We start from the raw sequence: 6,000 nt of genomic DNA, 5'->3' as shown, positions 1-6,000 counted from the left end.
GAAAGAAGATGATATTCCAAAGACTGCTTTCAGAACACGTTACGATCATTACGAGTTATGGTCATGCCGTTTGGTTTAACTAATGCACCAGCTGTGTTCATGGACCTTATGAACAGAGTGTGTGGACCATACCTTGACAAGTTTGTCATTGTTTTCATTGATGGCATACTTATTTACTCAAAGAATGACCAAGAACACGGTGAACATTTGAGAAAGGTGTTAGAAGTATTGAGGAAGGAAAAACTGTACGCTAAGTTTTCAAAGTGTGCATTTTGGTTAGAAGAAGTTCAATTCCTCGGTCACATAGTGAACAAAGAAGGTACTAAGGTGGATCCGGCAAAGATAGAAACTGTTGAAAAGTGGGAAACCCCGAAAACTCCGAAACACATACACCAGTTTTTAGGACTAGCTGGTTACTACAGAAGGTTCATCCAAGACTTTTCCAGAATAGCAAAACCCTTGACTGCATTAACGCATAAAGGGAAGAAATTTGAATGGAATGATGAACAAGAGAAAGCGTTTCAGTTATTGAAGAAAAAGCTAACTACGGCACCTATATTGTCATTGCCTGAAGGGAATGATGATTTTGTGATTTATTGTGACGCATCAAAGCAAGGTCTCGGTTGTGTATTAATGCAATGAACGAAGGTGATTGCTTATGCGTCTAGACAATTGAAGATTCACGAACAAAATTATACGACGCATGATTTGGAATTAGGCGCGGTTCTTTTTGCATTAAAGACTTGGAGGCACTACTTATATGGGGTCAAAAGTATTATATATACCGACCACAAAAGTCTTCAACACATATTTAATCAGAAACAACTGAATATGAGGCAGCGTAGGTGGATTGAATTATTGAATGATTACGACTTTGAGATTCGTTACCACCCGGGGAAGGCAAATGTGGTAGCCGATGCCTTGAGCAGGAAGGATAGAGAACCCATTCGAGTAAAATCTATGAATATAATGATTCATAATAACCTTACTACTCAAATAAAGGAGGCGCAACAAGGAGTTTTAAAAGAGGGAAATTTAAAGGATGAAATACCCAAAGGATCGGAGAAGCATCTTAATATTCGGGAAGATGGAACCCGGTATAGGGCTGAAAGGATTTGGGTACCAAAATTTGGAGATATGAGAGAAATGGTACTTAGAGAAGCTCATAAAACCAGATACTCAATACATCCTGGAACGGGGAAGATGTACAAGGATCTCAAGAAACATTTTTGGTGGCCGGGTATGAAAGCCGATGTTGCTAAATACGTAGGAGAATGTTTGACGTGTTCTAAGGTCAAAGCTGAGCATCAGAAACCATCAGGTCTACTTCAACAACCCGAAATCCCGGAATGGAAATGGGAAAACATTACCATGGATTTCATCACTAAATTGCCAAGGACTGCAAGTGGTTTTGATACTATTTGGGTAATAGTTGATCGTCTCACCAAATCAGCACACTTCCTGCCAATAAGAGAAGATGACAAGATGGAGAAGTTAGCACGACTGTATTTGAAGGAAGTCGTCTCCAGACATGGAATACCAATCTCTATTATCTCTGATAGGGATGGCAGATTTATTTCAAGATTCTGGCAGACATTACAGCAAGCATTAGGAACTCGTCTAGACATGAGTACTGCCTATCATCCACAAACTGATGGGCAGAGTGAAAGGACGATACAAACGCTTGAATACATGCTACGAGCATGTGTTATTGATTTCGGAAACAGTTGGGATCGACATCTACCATTAGCAGAATTTTCCTACAACAACAGCTACCATTCAAGCATTGAGATGGCTCCGTTTGAAGCACTTTATGGTAGAAAGTGCAGGTCTCCGATTTGTTGGAGTGAAGTGGGGGATAGACAGATTACGGGTCCGGAGATTATACAAGAAACTACCGAGAAGATCATCCAAATTCAACAACGGTTGAAAACCGCCCAAAGTCGACAAAAGAGCTACGCTGACATTAAAAGAAAAGATATAGAATTTGAAATTGGAGAGATGGTCATGCTTAAAGTTGCACCTTGGAAAGGCGTTGTTCGATTTGGTAAATGAGGGAAATTAAATCCAAGGTATATTGGACCATTCAAGATTATTGATCGTGTCGGACCAGTAGCTTACCGACTTGAGTTACCTCAACAACTCGCGGCTGTACATAACACTTTCCACGTCTCGAATTTGAAGAAATGTTTTGCTAAAGAAGATCTCACTATTCCGTTAGATGAAATCCAAATCAACGAAAAACTCCAATTCATCGAAGAACCCGTCGAAATAATGGATCGTGAGGTTAAAAGACTTAAGAAAAACAAGATACCAATTGTTAAGGTTCGATGGAATGCTCGTATAGGACTCGAGTTCACCTGGGAGCGTGAAGATCAGATGAAGAAGAAATACCCGCATCTATTTCCAGAAGATTCGTCAACACCTTCAACAGCATAAAATTTCGGGACGAAATTTATTTAACGGGTAGGTACTGTAGTGACCCGAACTTTTCCATGTTTATATATATTAATTGAGATTGATATTTACATGATTAAATGTTTCCAACATGTTAAGTAATTAAACTTGTTAAGACTTGATTAATTGAAATATGTTTCATATAGACAATTGACCACCCAAGTTGACCGGCAATTCACGAACGTTAAAACTTGTAAAAACGACATGACGATATATATATGGATATACATATGGTTAACATGAGATTATGATAAGTAAGTATCTCCATAAGTATATTAACAATGAGTTACATACATATAAACAAGACTACTAACTTAAGGATTTCGAAACGAGACATATATGTAACGATTATCGTTGTAACGACATTTAAATGAATATATATCATATTAAGATATATTAATATATCATAATATCATGATAATATAATAATTTAAAATCTCATTTGATATCATAAACATTGGGTTAACAACATTTAACAAGATCGTTAACCTAAAGGTTTCAAAACAACACTTACATGTAACGACTAACGATGACTTAACGACTCAGTTAAAATGTATATACATGTAGTGTTTTAATATGTATTTATACACTTTTGAAAGACTTCAATACACTTATCAAAATACTTCTACTTAACAAAAATGCTTACAATTACATCCTCGTTCAGTTTCATCAACAATTCTACTCGTATGCACCCGTATTCGTACTCGTACAATACACAGCTTTTAGATGTATGTACTATTGGTATATACACTCCAATTATCAGCTCTTAGCAGCCCATGTGAGTCACCTAACACATGTGGGAACCATCATTTGGCAACTAGCATGAAATATCTCATAAAATTACAAAAATATGAGTAATCATTCATGACTTATTTACATGAAAACAAAATTACATATCCTTTATATCTAATCCATATACCAATGACCAAAAACACCTACAAAAACTTTCATTCTTCAATTTTCTTCATCTAATTGATCTCTCTCAAGTTCTATCTTCAAGTTCTAAGTGTTCTTCATAAATTCTACAAGTTCTAGTTACATAAAATCAAGAATACTTTCAAGTTTGCTAGCTCACTTCCAATCTTGTAAGGTGATCATCCAACCTCAAGAAATATTTGTTTCTTATAGTAGGTTATCATTCTAATACAAGGTAATAATCATATTCAAACTTTGGTTCAATTTCTATAAGTATAACAATCTTATTTCAAGTGATGATCTTACTTGAACTTGTTTTCGTGTCATGATTCTGCTTCAAGAACTTCGAGCCATCCAAGGATCCGTTGAAGCTAGATCCATTTTTCTCTTTTCCAGTAGGTTTATCCAAGGAACTTAAGGTAGTAATGATGTTCATAACATCATTCGATTCATACATATAAAGCTATCTTATTCGAAGGTTTAAACTTGTAATCACTAGAACATAGTTTAGTTAATTCTAAACTTGTTCGCAAACAAAAGTTAATCCTTCTAACTTGACTTTTAAAATCAACTAAACACATGTTCTATATCTATATGATATGCTAACTTAATGATTTAAAACCTGGAAACACGAAAAACACCGTAAAACCGGATTTACGCCGTCGTAGTAACACCGCGGGCTGTTTTGGGTTAGTTAATTAAAAACTATGATAGACTTTGATTTAAAAGTTGTTATTCTGAGAAAATGATTTTTATTATGAACATGAAACTATATCCAAAAATTATGGTTAAACTCAAAGTGGAAGTATGTTTTCTAAAATGGTCATCTAGACGTCGTTCTTTCGACTGAAATGACTACCTTTACAAAAACGACTTGTAACTTATTTTTCTGACTATAAACCTATACTTTTTCTGTTTAGATTCATAAAATAGAGTTCAATATGAAACCATAGCAATTTGATTCACTCAAAACGGATTTAAAATGAAGAAGTTATGAGTAAAACAAGATTGGATAATTTTTCTCATTTTAGCTACGTGAAAATTGGTAACAAATCTATTCTAACCATAACTTAATCAACTTGTATTGTATATTATGTAATCTTGAGATACCATAGACACATATACAATGTTTCGACCTATCATGTCGACACATCTATATATATTTCGGAACAACCATAGACACTCTATATGTGAATGTTGGAGTTAGCTATACAGGGTTGAGGTTGATTCCAAAATATATATAGTTTGAGTTGTGATCAATACTGAGATACGTATACACTGGGTCGTGGATTGATTCAAGATAATATTTATCGATTTATTTCTGTACATCTAACCGTGGACAACTAGTTGTAGGTTACTAACGAGGACAGCTGACTTAATAAACTTAAAACATCAAAATATATTAAAAGTGTTGTAAATATATTTTGAACATACTTTGATATATATGTATATATTGTTATAGGTTCGTGAATCAACCAGTGGCTAAGTCTTACTTCCCGACGAAGTAAAAATCTGTGAAAGTGAGTTATAGTCCCACTTTTAAAATCTAATATTTTTGGGATGAGAATACATGCAGGTTTTATAAATGATTTACAAAATAGACACAAGTACGTGAAACTACATTCCATGGTTGAATTATCGAAATCGAATATGCCCCTTTTTATTAAGTCTGGTAATCTAAGAATTAGGGAACAGACACCCTAATTGACGCGAATCCTAAAGATAGATCTATTGGGCCTAACAAACCCCATCCAAAGTACCGGATGCTTTAGTACTTCGAAATTTATATCATATCCGAAGGGTGTCCCGGAATGATGGGGATATTCTTATATATGCATCTTGTTAATGTCGGTTACCAGGTGTTCACCATATGAATGATTTTTATTTCTATGTATGGGATGTGTATTGAAATATGAAATCTTGTGGTCTATTGTTACGATTTGATATATATAGGTTAAACCTATAACTCACCAACATTTTTGTTGACGTTTAAAGCATGTTTATTCTCAGGTGAATATTAAGAGCTTCCGCTGTTGCATACTAAAATAAGGACAAGATTTGGAGTCCATGTTTGTATGATATTGTGTAAAAACTGCATTCAAGAAACTGATTTCGATGTAACATATTTGTATTGTAAACCATTATGTAATGGTCGTGTGTAAACAGGATATTTTAGATTATCATTATTTGATAATCTAGGTAAAGCTTTTTAAACCTTTATTTATGAAATAAAGGTTATGGTTTGTTTTAAAAATGAATGCAGTCTTTGAAAAACGTCTCATATAGAGGTCAAAACCTCGCAACGAAATCAATTAATATGGAACGTTTTTAATCAATAAGAACGGGACATTTCATATTACCCCACAAAGAGTGAACCCAACCCGCATCTAGTAGACGACACTTTGTCTCTTGAAAAATTGCAATATTAGGTTTCTCAGCTAAACAAAAATTCCTAACCCACCCAAATCTACCATCTACACCAAAATTGTGAACATTGATAGATAAAATCTTCATAATTAACAAGAAAAAGACGAGAAACAATCAAATGACTTACTGAGGCGTGGGGTTGGGCCACCTCAGACCAAGTTGTTCACCAAAATCCTTTAGTTCTACATTGTTGATCGATTG

This window comes from Rutidosis leptorrhynchoides, chromosome 1, assembly GCF_046630445.1.
Source record: "Rutidosis leptorrhynchoides isolate AG116_Rl617_1_P2 chromosome 1, CSIRO_AGI_Rlap_v1, whole genome shotgun sequence".
Taxonomy (NCBI): domain Eukaryota; kingdom Viridiplantae; phylum Streptophyta; class Magnoliopsida; order Asterales; family Asteraceae; genus Rutidosis; species Rutidosis leptorrhynchoides.
The sequence above is the reverse complement of the archived record's forward strand: the minus strand, read 5'-3'. Positions refer to the sequence as shown.